Here is a 15967-nt window from a genome sequence, read left to right as displayed (position 1 = left end):
TTTATAAGTAAATAGATGTAGTGATGAAAACTTGTGGAAATTCCTTTCAGATTACTTCAATTTTCTTAGAGAAAAAGGAAGCCAGCTCAGCTGAGAGTGAGGACTTGGGGAGTGGGGATAAGTATGGCAGATTCACTAGCAAAGTCTCAAATTTATACTATTAATGAAATGTGCAAAAAAAAGTCCATTTTATTTTCTATAACTCATTTAATATCCTTCTCAATATTCCACCCTATTTGGAAGGAAGTGAGAGGACGAGGACTTATCTCAAAATGGCCAATTGATAGCTCCAGTTTAACCAACCTCTGTAATGTAAAATACTCAGTCAACTCAAAGTTTAGCTCAATTTCAGAGTTGTACTTTTCACCCTCCTCTTCCCAAGCTGACATCTGGGTATAGGGGAAAGCTTACAGAACTCAAGGGATTATCCCTTCCATGTAGCCTGCCATCCTTGTGCTGGTCTCCACTGTGAGGTGGCTGGTGTGATCCTTAGATATGCCATTGTTTTACAAAGAAATATAAGGTCTGTTATCTTTGCTCAGTAATGGCCTGCTGACACTTCACCTCCACCGCATCCAACTCTCACTGATTCAACCTCTAGTCAAATCTTACTTCCTGTGCAACTATCTTTATGGAGTTTAGAGGTGACTCCCATTGAATGTCTGGCCTCACCCACTGATGCAGCAAACCACTTTGGGCAAATTCCCAGCAAGACCCCCTCCAAACACAGCTGGACTCTCAGAGCCAGGTACGTTGCCTCAGATTCATCTTTGTAGCCACCTTCATCTACCATTGCCATGTATTACCTCACATGTTGACACAGAGCCACCCTAAGTGACAGCCTCATATGAACATTCCAAAAGAAAAGTTCAACAAAAGCTACTCTATTTTTGGCTTTCTTGCAAACTTGTCAGCCTGGAGAAGGGAAGTCAGAAACCTGTGTCTGATTAATTCTTTCTCACATGTTCTGAGACCAGAAGGAACAGGCTTTTTAACTTTCCTTCTGTCAAAGTCGTCCAGAGTATCAAATCTTCCTTCTTTTGGGTGCTAAGCCTAACTGCTCAGCCTAAATGATAGAAGGATATCTTTGCCATAATGTAAAAGCAAATACGTGAGTCCTCTTGGCATGATTCTAAACACAGCCTTGGATAAACTTGGAACTAGGGATTACTAAAAATGAAAATGTATTAGTTTAATAGTCCTAAGGTATCATCCTTTCCACACCAACAACTGGAAACATAATCAGTGCTTTCTACTTTCTCTGTGTAATTTGGAGAATTGAAAATACCTAACTTTCCACCATAGTGTGACATTAAAGGATGATTTTTTTCAAACCAGTATTTCATTCTATGATAGTTTTAGTTATACATGTTTTGTTGTTATCATTATCTTTTCACTTTAATTCTGCACTGAGGTGATTTCCCAAGGGGTACAATTTTAAAAAATCAAAGCAATCAATAAACACGCTTTACTGCTATCTAAACTCTAAACCCAAAATATTATACCAAGTGATTATGTTGAGGTTATTTATGCAATCCCTTTTAAAGGTCACTTCTTTAAATTGAAGGCTTTCTATCACACTGGCATTGTCTGTGTTTTGCTCATCATTGTTTAACCTGTAATAACCTGTTTTCCTCTTGGGAGAGGAAAAGCTCATTAATTCACATTAATACACACAGATTTGACAGCCAGTGCTGTTAGGCCTTCGATGCTTATTAATACTTATATACCACAACCTTACTGAGAACTTGTCTTCTTGTCTAATAATGCATTGAAAGCATTTTATGAAAGCACAGCTTCACCAAACATGCTTGAGAGTTAACATTATATGTAATGGATCAAAAATGTTTACTTTATTGATTGTTCCCCTTCAAGGTTTAGTAATTTCTTAATCACATAGAGTTGATTATGATAGAGGAAGTCAATTCACTTGAGCTAAGTTTTTTTTGTGACATGAGAACATAGACGTTTTTGGCCTAAACTACAAATATATTGAAGGTTAGATAAAATTGTAAGGTAGTAATATTCATGTTTTACAATGGACAAACAAGTATTAAATTCTATAGTGGGAGAAACCTGATAATATTTAGTCGATAACATCCCAAAATTGTATATTTCATTGTAGTTTTATGTTACATTAGTAGAATTTTTCTGCTAATAAAATTATTTTGTGTTTTTATTTCATGCTGAACACACAAAAACTTTGGAAAACATTTTCCAAACACCAATTGATGATAAACACATGATAATTAAAATTTTATTAAGTTTCCATCTTCTTCAAAGTGCTCTAAAAAACATTAGAATAACTGGTAGTCCTCGTCTTCAGATGCTCACAATTTCTTGTTTTCTGGAACGAGTGATTCCTACTCAATGAAAGTACATCTTTCACTGTTCTGGGTTCTATTTAATCTGAGCAGATATTCAGTGAATACCTACTAAATACAACCACTATCACACTGGGTGATGAAAGGGATAGGCTTTTTAAAATTTCCTTTCAGTTCTCTAAGAAGCTTATGGCTCAACTACAGAGAAGTTGACACACATTTAACAGTCGAGTAATAATCTAATGAATTTCCATTTGAGTGCCCTAGCTGTCCTAATAGAACTCATAAAATGGTTTTAAAAATATTTAAGCCGTATTTAAAAGTGACCTGTGGGAAAGCCCTAGCATATAAACACAGAAAACCAGGTAGGTTGTAGTTCAGCAGCTGCCTACAGAGCCAACTTGAAAGCTACCACTGGGAGGAGCATGTCAAACCTAGACCTAGATTTGAATCAAACTCTACTCCTTACTACTTGTAGGGCTTAGGGCAAGTTGCTTAACTGCACTAAGTCTCAATGTCCTCGGATGTAAAATGGGAACAATTATGCCTAGGTTGCTTAAGGGATAGTAAAAATTTTCCATGAAGTGTCTGACATAAATGGTAGGTGCTCAGTAATACATAGCTTAAGAGAGTCCATAAAGAAAAAGGGCTTGAAGGATGGATGCCAAAAAAAAAATAAGGCATTCTGAATAAAGGGGTTATAAACAAATTCTCAGAAGCAATTTGATCGTGGCATATCTAGAGTGACTGTTAGAGTGAGCAAAAGATTATATTAGAACTAGTGAAAAATAAACTGGAATATACAAGGTAGGGCCATATGTTAAAGGGTTTTGAATTTTAGGTTGAATTTTATCCTTTCCAGTAGTTCTCAAATGTTAGTGTGCATTGGAATCACTTATGCTGCCTTCTAAAAATGCTGATTCCCAGAATCCATGCCCAGAGATTTGATTTAGGTGATCTGGGATAGCCACCTTTAGCAAATATCACAAGTGATCCTGATGCTGCAATTCATGCATGACGTACTACACTTTGCCAAGTGAAATACTAAACTAGGTTTATTCTTTATTGAATGAGTAACATATAGGAAAAAAAGTTATAATTTAAGATCTGTCTTCCAGCTATGTCTAGAATGAATGATTAAACAGCATTATATTAATCTATTCATAAAATTATCAGGAACTGCAAGACAGTCAAAATCATAGTGGAACATGAATGGCAGATATGAAACATATTTCTAGACTAGAATTGGAAGGACTCTGATTAATTAAGAAAATGAAGGCAATACAAAATCCTAAAAACAACCCCAAAATTTCAAACCTAGAAGACTGGGTGAACAGAATGAAAGAAATTGGTAAGAGACACTGATTTGCAAAAGAAAAGATGATTGAGTTCCATTCCCAGTATGTGTAGCTTAGGATGGCAGCAGGACTGCCCAATGGACATAAATGTTCATTAGAAGTACTAGAATTCTGAGTCTTGAGTGAGAATATGAGACTAATAATAAAAGATTTAAACATCAACACAAAAAGAAATGTTTAAAGCCCTTAGAATGGATCATTTCTTCAAGGAGGGAAATAAAAATGAGAAAAGCAGACGGTCAAAGGAAAAGAAAAATTGTTAAGGAGACCAACAAGCAATTTAAAGAATGTGAATGAAACATGTTCAAATTGACTAATTTTATATTTATTCTCTCTAAAAACTTTAAAAAAACAAATTTAGAAAAAAATTGTGATTTTTTTTTTTAAAGAATCCATGTATATTTTATTCAGCACAAATGCAGGTGATACTTCCCCACAAAACTTATAAATTAACAACTGGGAATCTAAACTCATAATTTTCTGAATCATCCACAACTATCCACTGTATGGAATCCATTCTACAGCAGCAGAGGGGAACTTTCATTTGAAGCAGGAAGTTTCCATGCATTACTACAAATGTCCTCTTTTAATTCTCTAATATATACAGTCTAAATGCCTATGAAGCAAATTTCAATTCACCTTATGCTTTAAATGCTAAGAAAAGCACTTGGGAAACCAACATTATTCTTAAGACTATAAGTGATCCTATCTCTTTATTATATTTTCTCCCATGAAATTTTAAAATCTTAATGTAGTTATATTTAACATGAGTATAAACTGAATTTTGAAATTACTGTCTTTCAGATTCATCCAGCAGTTTAGAATGTTCATACTTGTTTTATGTCTTGAGGAAAACAAAAACCTAATCTCTAATCTAGAATATTCTGGCACTCTGTATTAAAAGTTAAATTTATAATTTTATAACAAAGTAATATGGTAAAATATGCAATGTCCAAATACAGCAAAGTAATATGGTAAAATATGTAATGTCCAAACATTACATATTTTTTAAAATTCCCCAATGTATGTAAATACAAAGTTTATTCCCAATATACATTTTATAGAGGTGTGTTTTCATTTTTTGAAGCAGAGTTCAATGGGCATTTAAAGCCGGCAGTATTGCATCTTCAAATCTCTCTCTGAATCTGATCTGACTCCCCTGCTTCCCCCTTTCCCATATTAGGACCCTTGTGATCACACTGGGACAACCCAGATAATCCAGAATAATCTCTCCACCTCAAGATCCTTAATTTGATCAGACCCGCAAAGTCCCTTGTGCCAAGATAACATATACATATTCTTAGGTTCCACTGTTCTGCCTCACACACTGACTAGTTGTCTACAAACCTTTTCACAAACATTTCCAGGAGATGCATTTTTTATCAGAAGTTTTTAGAATCTGGTTGCATACGGAGGGTGCAATATCTAGAGACCTAAAGATAGCTAGCAATACAAGTCAAAAAAAAAAAAAAAAGCTTTTGTTAAAACAGCCAACAGGAGCCTATTAGTTGTGGACCTCATATGTTCAATTGATAGATGTGTTATTCTTTCCATTAACACTGTAACAGTTAAACCTCAAGGAAATGTAGGAGAGCAATATTTTCAACAGAGGTGAAAACAGTGGGAAACTTTTTAAGTTGTCAAAATAATTGGGAGGAATACTAGTGGCATTTAAAGGGTAGGGGCCAGACATGCCAGATATACTGCAATATGATCACTAGGACTATATACTTAAAAATGAAATGGCAATTTGCATGATTTCTGCAAGTGAAAACTTATTTATAATTACTTGGGCCTGGAACCTAACTCCACTTCACATGTAAATACAAAGTATGTCTGGCATTCTTTATGCAGTAACCATATATGTGTTACCATGTAATCAAGGAAAAAATGTATTTGTTCTACCCAGAACTTAGCAAACAGTTTCTCAATATTTTGGAAAAAACGTCACCATCAATTATGTTCCTTCAATGTATAATACAATACAATGTGCATTATTAGCTATTGCATTCAATATGCTTTCTATGTATAGATACACATCATTTGGCCAGGCACGGTGGCTCACGCCTGTAATCCCAGCACTTTGGAAGGCCAAGGTCGGGCAGATCACCTGAGGTAGGGAGTTCGACACCAGCCTGACCAACGTGGAGAAACCCTATCTCTACTAAAAATACAAAATTAGCCAAGCATGGTGGCACATGCTGTAATCCCAGCTACTTGGGAGGCTGAGGCAGGAAAATCACTTGAAACCAGGAGGTGGAGGTTGTGGTGAGCCGAGATCATGCCATTGCACTCCAGCCTGGGCAACAAAAGAGAAACTCCATCTCAAAAAAAAAAAAAAAAAAAGATACACATCATTATGTCTTCAAGTGTAATTGTGCTCAATTACACACTGGATTTACACACTGGAATGTGTATATTGTTTTATTTTTATTCCTTTTTTATTTTACAACTAGGGCATTACATTTGTTTTCCTAAATTTTTGCATGTAGGTAGGTTAAATTATCTAAGAATTCCATGTTAAGATTATAAAGGAGAAATAATATATTTGTTATACAAAGGGAGGCTTGGGACTGTGCTGGATTTTCGGGGCTATAACTAGCCTTGATTCTCTCTGTGGTACTGATTTTATGTGGTCTTTGAAAATTACAGATGCTACTTACTGCAGTCACCAAATAAATATGAAGATTGCGTTTGCCGCTTTTATACTTCAAACAATTTAGTTGGCTGCTTAGAGCTTTGTCATATGCCATGTCTAACAGTCCAGAACTTGTCCCTCTACTAGGCCCCAGGGACTTTCCTCCAACACTACTCAGTATATAATGAAAGGATATGAGAACATTAAGTGATATTATTTTATTACACTAGTAATATAGGGTAATAAGAAAATAGGTCCCAATTTTAAAAAACAGAAACAGAAGTGTTATGATGCCAGTTATCTAGAAAACTAAAAGAATTATTTGGTTTATGTAAAAAGTGTATTTTATCTCAATAAGATATACAGCATGGCCATACAAAGGGGGTTAGATGTAGAATGTTACGCAGTAGGTGACGGTAAAAGAAACAATGATTTACTCTCTTTTTTTAAAAAGTGAATTAATATTTTATATTCTTATCTCCAAATGTGAGGAAATAATTTTCAACCTCTCAGAGAATTTCTGAATTATGTATTCAGTGTTTAGAGGGAAAGATATTTCCTTTAAAAGGAAATATACTGGATAACCCTAGGTAAGAGAAGATACACACATAATCTAAATATATGTGGGCTTTTATACAGCCTATTTCTCCTTATCAAACTTATCAAAAAATGGTAATTCAGAAGCCTTGAAAAACAGATATTTATTGTAGTTTTCCTGACAAGTACAGCACAGACTAAGTTGGTTTTGTTTGTTTGTTTGTTTGAGACGGAGTCTAGCTTTGTCGCCCAGGCTAGAGGGCAGTGGCACGATCTTGGCTCTTGCAACCTCTGCCTCCCAGGTTCAAGCGATTCTCCTGCCTCAGACTCCCAGGTAGCTGGGATTACAAGCACCCGCCACCACACCTGACTAATTTTTGTATTTTTAGTAGAGACAGGGTTTCACTATGTTGGTCAAGCAGGTCTCAAACTCCTGACCTCAAGTGATCTGCCCGCCTCAGCCTCCCAAAGTTCTGGGATTACAGGCATGAGCCACCGCGCCCAGCCAGACTAAGTTGTATATAGCACACATCATATAGAAAGTTGCCTAAAATGCCTCTTGACATTTCTCCCTCCTCCCAAAATGTCACACTTACGGCATTATTAGGTTTTATTTATTAGTCTCTGTATATTTTCAAATTATTACCCTTCTTACCAGGCTCTTAGGATAAGGTTTTCACACCTGAGGATGATTGCTTTTCTTAAGAGACCAGCTTACCAAGAATTCTGCCAAATAAAATGCATCTCAAATTTCAAAATTAAGCTTTATTTATCGCACACCCCAATTGGTCTGAAAGTCTTCTGCTTCTACTCCTTGACTGTGTCTCATGAACCATCCTACTCAGATGCTCTGGGCCCTTCTGTACCTAATCAGTCTATAATACAACTTGTACCATCTCAAATCAGGAGCCAGACCAGAAGTTCCTAAATCTGAGATTTTCTATGGTGTCTGAGTCATTAGAGTTATTACTAGAGTCTATTTGCATAGGCTATTCTGTGCATGTTTTCTTCATCTTCAAGCAGTTTTTTTTTCTTTTTCCTATGAACCCTAGACCTAATTTACCACTTCCAAAATCCTTCCAAGATGGACTTTTAACTTCTTCAGGAGGTAGCTACATTGAAACAAGTTAGGAAGCTTTCATTTTAACATTCCCTTTTCATAAGATATTATCTTTTTATTCCTTCACTTTAGACTATTTCAATATTCACTTTATCTTTGTGTTTTGTTGTTGTTGTTGTTGCTGTTGACAGGATCTCCCTCTGTCACTCAGGCTGGAGTGCAGTGGTGTGATTATGGCTCATTGTAGCCTTGACCTCCTGGGTTCAAGCCATCCTCTGCCTCAGCCTTCCCAGTAGCTGTGACTACAGGCACGTGCCACCATGCCTAATTTATTTTATTTTATTTTTTGTAGAGACAGGGTCTTGCTATATTAAGTAGGCTTTCTTCATCCTGGCCTCAAGTGATCCTCCTGCCTTTCTTTAAAAAAAAAAAAAAAAGACAAATCTATTAAAAACAACTATAGCTACAATAATTTGTCAAGGGACACAAACCATAAAATACACAAAACATGTCAACAAAAGAAACTGAGAGGGGGGAGTAAAAGAGTTGAGTTTGTGCAAGTGATCAAAGTTATTATCAGCCTAAAACAACCTGTTATTAGTATAAAATGTTTTATGCAAGCCTAATGGTAACTACAAAGCGAAAACCTATAGTAGATATACAAAGGATAAAAATAAAGAATTCAAAGCACACCGTTACCAGTGTAAGGTATCCTAGGTACCAGGGGCAAAATCTGCACAGGTCTGCAGCAACCTCAATTCCTGCCTCCTCAGGAAAGAATTCCACTGAGGGACATAAGACAGAAAGAGGGACTGAGGGCCGGGCACGGTGGCTCATGCCTGTAATCCCAGGACTTTGGGAGTCTGGGGTGGGTTGATCACAAAGTCAGGAGTTTGAGACCAGCCTGGCCAATAGGGTGAAACCCCATCTCTACTTAAAAAAAAAAAAAAAAAAAAAAAAAAATTAGCTGGGCATAGTGGTGCATGCCTGTAATCCCAGCTACTCAGGAAGCTGAAGCAGGAGAATCACTTGCACCCAGGAGGTAGAGGTTGCAGTGAGCTGAGATCATGCCACTGCACTCCAGCCTGGGCAACAGAGCAAGACTCCATCTCAAAAAAAAAAAAAAGAAAAAGAGACTGAGGCAAGTTTCAGAACAGGAGTGGAAGTTTATTAAAAAAGCTTTAGAGCAGGAAAAGAAGGAAAGTACACTTGGAAGAGACCCAAGCAGGCACCGAGAAGGTCAAATGCAGCATTTAACCTTGATCCTAGGAGTTTACAGGCTGGCCCACCTCTGGCATCTTGCAACCTTTTTCCTTGATTCTTCCCTAGGGTGGCCTGCCTGCATGCACAGTGCCCTCCTTATGCTTGGGGAGTGTGCATGCACAGTGTGTTCAGGAAGTTGTACACATGCTCATCTGAGGCTTTCTTCCCTTTTCCAGTGGAGTGCCCCTGGAAGGTCATACTCAGCCATTTTGTCACTTAATGCATGTGCCCAGGCAAACTAGCCCAATACCTGAGATTTTACTGGAAGCCCTTTTTGCTTCTCCCTGGTGTCTGCGTTCAAATAACACTTTAACGTTAACAGCTTGTGGACCATTAGGAGATTGTCTGTTCCTGGTGCCAGCTGCCAAATTATCATTTTTAGAGAGTCAATGTGATAACTGTCAGTCAAACCATCACCTGACATTCCTAGTGGGTGGGGGAGAGCCCTCTCCTGCCCCACTCATGCCTGTCTAACTTGTAATAATACCAGTATGGAAAATTATCAAACCGCAAAGGATGACAGCAACAGAGGAAGAGAGAAACAAAGGGTCTACAAATTAACTAGAAAACAATTAAGAAAATGGCAATAGTAAGACCTTACCTATGAATAATTACTTTGAATGTAAATGGATTAAATTTTCCAATCAAAAGACACAGAGTGGCTGAATGAATAAAAAAACAAGACTCATCTATATGTTGCCTACAAGTGACTCACTTCACCTTTAAGGACTCACAAAGACTGAAAGTAAAGGGATGGAAAAAAGATATTTCACACAAATAAAAACCAAAAGAGAATGTGGACAAAATAGACTTTAAATCAAAACTGTAAAACAGACAAAGAAGATCATTATAGGGTCAATTCATCAAGCAGATATAACAATTATAAATATATATGCATCCAACATTATAGCACCTAAATATATAAAGCAAATATTATAATATCTGAAGAAAGAGGCAGACAAGAAAACATTGGACTTGAATTACAATTTATACCAAATGGACTTAACAGACATTTACAGAATATTTTATCCAACAATTGCAGAATAAATATTCTTCTCATCACCACATAGAACATTCTCCAGGATACATCAGTTAGTTAGCTCACAGAACAAGTCTTAACAAATGTATAAAGACTGAAATCATATCAAATATCTTTTCTAGCCACAATGGCATGAAACTAGATAATAATAACAGGAGGAATCTTGGAAAACTTCACAAGCATGTGAAAATTAAACAGCACACTCCTTAACTACCAATGAGTCAAAGAAGAAATTAAAAGGGAAATTTAAAAATATCTTGAGACAAACAAAAATGGAAATACAACATACCAAAGCTTACAAAATGCAGCAAAAACAGTCCTGGCAGGAAAGTTTATAGCAATAAAAACACCTACGCCAAAATAGTAGAAATATCTCAAACAACCTAATGGGAGAGCCTTCAAGATGTCTGATTAGAGGCATCTACTTGCCTCCTCTGCTAAGAAGAACCAAACTAGTCAGTAGTCACACTTCAAATAGATCATCCAGGAAAGAACACTGGAATTCAACAGAGAAGTGACGGGAAACACCTAAAGCAAGGAAAAAGAGGGAAGCATGACAGCCTCCTTGGTGGAGACTGAGATTGGCTATGAGCCAGGAGAGACTCCCCAAGCTTGGAAAAAGATAAGTGAGGGAGCCCCAGCAACCCACATTCCCAAAATGATTCCTATAATCCTAGCCTCAAGTGAGCCCCTCAACATTCACTAGCCCTGAGGCTAACAAAAGAAGCTCCCTACAAACTGCACGAAGGCACGGCTCCAGAGAGCACACACTGGGTCCCACAAAACCCTGAATCCTAAGCAGTGGCAGCACAGCACCACTTTAAGAGCCTACTCCACACTGGACTGCATACTACCCTACAGCTGGGGTGACGAGAGAGTCACCAGCAGCAAACCTACCCCACTGCAGAGGGTTTGCCAAGCATTCTCACACACCCTCAAGGACAAATTCCACTGCCTGCAACTGCCACAGCTGCACAGCAAAGCCCATGCCTCCTAGCTGCCTGCCTAAGACTGCTCCCAGGACAAGCAACTCTGTCCTCGCCAGTAGCAGGGACACAGCACAGCCACTGTGACTTCCAATTGAGCATTCTGCTGGGGGTCTAGGGTCCATTCCACCACTGCATACCACCACTAGCATCTATATGCACTACTTGAGGGTCTAAGAGCACAGCCCAGCCTGGCTCCAACCCCCCACTCCAGTACCTGAGCACACCGTCCAAAGCCCTGGGGAATGCCCAGCCAAGTCCACTACTGGTGGCACACCTGAGCACCCCTCATGGGATCTGAGGTCAGGTCCACTCAACCTGCCGCCACCACCAAACACACACACCACCCAGATTCATAAAGAAAACATCATGAGATCTAAAGAGATAGATTCCAATATAATAATAGTGGGGACTGTCAGCATTAGACAGACCATTTAGATAGAAAATAAGCAAATTAACATTGGATTTAAACTGGACTTTAGACAAAATGAACCTAATTGACATTTACAGAACATTTTTTTCCAACAACTGCAAAATAAATATTCTTCTAATCAGAACATGAAACATTCTCCAGAACAGACCATATGTTAGGCCACAAAACAAGCCTCAACAAATTTTAGAAAGTCAAAATCATATTAGATACCTTTTCAGACTACAGTGGAATAAAACTTGGAATCAATGCCAAGAGGGACTTTGAAAGCTATCCAAATTCATGGAAATTATACAACATACTCCTGAGAAACGATGGGGTCAATAATGAAATTAAGATAAAAAGTTTAAAAAAAAAATTTCTTGAAACAGAAATTTTGTGAAAAAGAGAATATAGCATACCAAAACTTGTATTTTACAGAAAAACAGTTGCCAAGAGGGAAGTTTATAGTAATAAACGCCTACATCAAAAAAATAGAAAGATTTTAAATAAATAACAATGCGCTGCAAGGAACCAGAAAAGCAGAAACAAGCCAATCCCGAAGTCAGCAGCAAAAGAGAAATAATAAAGATCAGATCTGAACTAAACAAAATGAAGACTAAAAAAGCAATACAAAGCATCGGTGAAATGAAAAGTTTGTTTTTGAAAAAGTTAAGTAAAATTGATAAATCACGAGTTAGACTAACCAAAAAAAAGAAGACAGTAGATCAACATAAACAAAATCAGAAATGAAAAAGGAGTCATTACAACTGATACTACAGAAATACAGAAGATCATCCTAGACTATTAATAACTATATGCTCACAAACTGAAAAATCTAAAGAAAATGGATAATTTCTGGAAGCATACAACCTACCAAGCGTTAATTAGGAAGAAATAGAAAACCTGAACAGACAATAGTGAGTAGCAAGATTGAATCAGTGATAAAATGTCTCTCAACAAAGAAAAGCCCAGGACCAGGTGGATTCACTACTGAATTAAAGAAAAATTAATACCAATCCTCTTCAAACTATTTCAACAAATTGAAGATGAGGGAATCTCCCTAACTCATTCCATGAGACCAGCATTACCTGATACCAAATCAAAGACACAGCAAAGAAAACTATACACTAATATCCCTGATGAGCAGACACAAAACTCCTCAACAGTACATCAAAAAGATCATTCAGTATGATCAAGTGGAAATTCTATCAGGGATGCAAGGATGGTTCAACATACGCAAATAAATGTTATACATCGAATCAACAGAATGAAGCACAAAAACCACATGATCATTTCCATAGATGCAAAAAAAAAAAGCATTTGACAAAGTTCAACATCCATTAATATTGAAAACTCTCACAAAAAACAAAAGGTATGGAAGGAATATACCTCAACACAATAAAGGCCATATATGACAAGCCCACAGCTAACATCATACTCAATGGTGAAAAGTTGAAAGCTTTTCCTCCAAGATCAGAAACAAAACAAGGAAGCCTATTCTCACCACTTCTATTCAACAAAGTACTGGAAGTCCTAGCCAGAGCAATTAGGCAAGAAAAAGAAATAAAAGGCATCCATATAGGAAAGGAGTGAAATTGTCTTTGCTGATGACATGATTTAATATTAAGAAAGCCCTAAAGATTCGACCAATAAACTGCTAGAACTGATAAGTTCAGTAAAGTTGCACATTACAAATTCAACATACAAACATCAGTAGCATTTCTATACACTAACAGTGAACTATCTGAAAAAGAAATCAAGAAAACAATCCCATTTATAAGAGCATCAAAAAAAGAACTTAGGAATAAATTAACAGTCAGTTGATTTTTGACAAAAGGACCAAGAACACATAATGGAAAGGGACAATCTCTTCAACAAATAGTGTTGGGAAAGCTGCATAACCACAAGCAGAAGAATGAAATTGGACCCTTATCTCACACCATATATAAAAATCAACTAAAAACATATAAGACTTCAACTTTAAAGCTACTAGAAGAAACACAGGGTCTCAAGACATGAAAATAAATTAGTATGATATACCACATTAACAGAATAAAATATTTTTATCATATGATCATCTCAAAAGATGCAGAAAAAGCATTTAACTAAGTTCAACACTGTTTCAGAGACATACTCTCAACAAACTGGAAATAAAAGAAAAATGCCTAAACACAATAAAGGCTGTACATGAAAAGCCCACAGCTAACATCATACACAACTGTGAAAAAAATGAAAGCTTTTCCTCTAAAATCAGGAACAAAACAAGAATGCCCACTCTCACCACTTCTACTTAACATAATACTAAAAGTCCTAGACAGAGCAATTCAAAAACAAAATGAAATATAAAAGCCATCTGAATTGGAAAGAAGTAAAAATATCCCTGTTTGCTAACAACATGATCTTACATAGAAAACCCCAGGCTGGGCACAGTGGTTCACATCTGTAATCTCAGCACTTGGGAGGCCAAGGTGGGAGGATCACTTGAGTTTAAGAGTTCAAAATCAGCCTTGTCAACATAGTGAGACCTTGCCTCTACAAAAGAAAAATTTTTTAATTAGCCAGGTATGGTGGCACATACCTGTGGTCCCAGCTGCTTGAAAGGCTGAGGCGGGAGGATCACTTGAGCTCAAGAGTTCAAGGTTTCAGTGAGCTATGATCGCACCACTGCACTCCAGCTCAGGTGAGAGAACAAGATCCCATTTCTAAAATAAAAAAGATAGAAAACCACAAACACTTAAAAATATATATTATAAACAATAAATGAATTCAGTTAAGTTGCAGGACACAAAACCAACATACAAAAATAAGTTGCCTTTCTATACACTAACAACAAACTACCTGAAAAGCAAATTATGAAAGCAATCCCATTTACAAAAGTACTGCAAAGAATAAAATGCTTTGAAATAGGAATAAACCTAGGAAAAAAAGAGGTGAAAGATTTATATACTAAAAACTACAAAACATTGCTGAAAGAAATTAAACAAGAGACAACAAATGTAAATACATCCTGTGTTGCTGAATTGAAAAACTTACTATTGTTCAAATGTCTATACTACTCAAAGCAATTTACAGATTCAATGCAATCCCTTCAAAATTTCAAAGACATGTTTTACAGAAATAGAAAAAAGTTTATATACTTCATATAGAACAAAAGATTATGAACCAAATCAATCCTAACAAAGAACAAAGCTACAGGCATCGCATTTCCTGATTTCAAAATATTTTATGAAGCTACAGTAATCAAAACAGTATGGTACATGGTACTGGCATAAAGACAGTCATATAGACCAATGGAAAAATAGAAAATCCCAAAGGAAACCTACACATATATGGTCACTGACCTTTGGCAAGGATGCAAAGAATACATGTTGGAACAATGATAGTCTTTTTCAACAAATGTGAGGAAAACTGAATATTCACATGTACAAGAACAAAATTGAACCCTTATCTTACACTGTATACAAAATCAACGCAAAATGGATTAAAGACTTCTGATCTTAGGTCTTCTGAAGACCTAAGACCTGAAACTATGAAACTCCTAGAAGAAAACATAGGATCAGGACTCCTTGACTTTGGTCTTGGTGGTGATTTTATGGATGTGACCCCAAAAGCAAAATAAATAAGTAGGATTATATCAAACTAAAAATCTTCTGCACAGCAAAAGAAACATCGACAGCATGAAAAGGCAACCTACAGAATGGGAGAAAATATTTGTGAAAACAACATATCTGGTAAGTGGCTAATCCCCAGAATGTACAAGGAATTAATAGAGCTCAAAGCAAAAAAACTAATAAGCCAACAACAACAACAACAACCAAAATGGGCTAAGGGCTTGACTAGACATTTCTCCTGAGAAGACTTCAGCTTTTCCAGTTTAGAAAGGATAGTGGAAGCAGCATATCTATTGTAGCTAACATTTTAGCACAAAGACCAGAGGAATGGGAGTTTTTCCTTAAGAATGCTTATATATTATAGTTCTATCACTGAAGAGTGATTTTTGAAGCTAGTGGTCTTCTAGTATACAATAAGGTCAACTTATTTTGAAACACAAAAGCACAATAGAGAATTAGCTTCCATCAATATACGTACTATACTGAATACAGCTGGCTTGAGGAAACTTTAAGAACATTCTATGAGTGACTGCTAAATCCTATTTCTGATCTTTCTACATGTTGGCCCAAAAGTTTTCCTTTGTCATATTCTCCCACAGCTATAATTTAACCATCACTGGTTGGAGCAGTTCTATTGTTCCAAGCTGAAATTCATTGTCTCGGATGGAGGTAGGTCTTACTGAGCCACTATTTCATACAAATTTAGAACACAGTTATTTACTGATGATCAATTAATAAA

General features: G+C 36.6%; 1 protein-coding gene across 4 annotated transcripts in view; it reads right to left on the bottom strand.

Annotated features, from left to right (window-relative positions):
- The window catches only part of NUP35 (nucleoporin 35), an 89755-nt gene that overhangs the window by 15250 nt on the left and 58538 nt on the right, over nt 1-15967 (bottom strand). The window contains exons 10-11 of one of the 4 annotated variants that reach the window (XR_010122385.1): nt 14196-14319; nt 7603-8334 (exon numbers count right to left, since the gene is read on the bottom strand). The gene's annotated coding sequence lies outside the window, so the exon portion shown is untranslated. Of the gene's footprint in view, nt 1-7602; nt 8335-13687; nt 14320-15967 lie in introns of those variants that run through there. The other 3 variants (XR_010122381.1, XR_010122382.1, XR_008659596.2) reach the window with 3 other exon arrangements.

This window comes from Symphalangus syndactylus, chromosome 8, assembly GCF_028878055.3.
Source record: "Symphalangus syndactylus isolate Jambi chromosome 8, NHGRI_mSymSyn1-v2.1_pri, whole genome shotgun sequence".
NCBI classification, from domain to species: Eukaryota; Metazoa; Chordata; class Mammalia; order Primates; family Hylobatidae; genus Symphalangus; species Symphalangus syndactylus.
The sequence above is the reverse complement of the archived record's forward strand: the minus strand, read 5'-3'. Positions and strand labels throughout refer to the sequence as shown.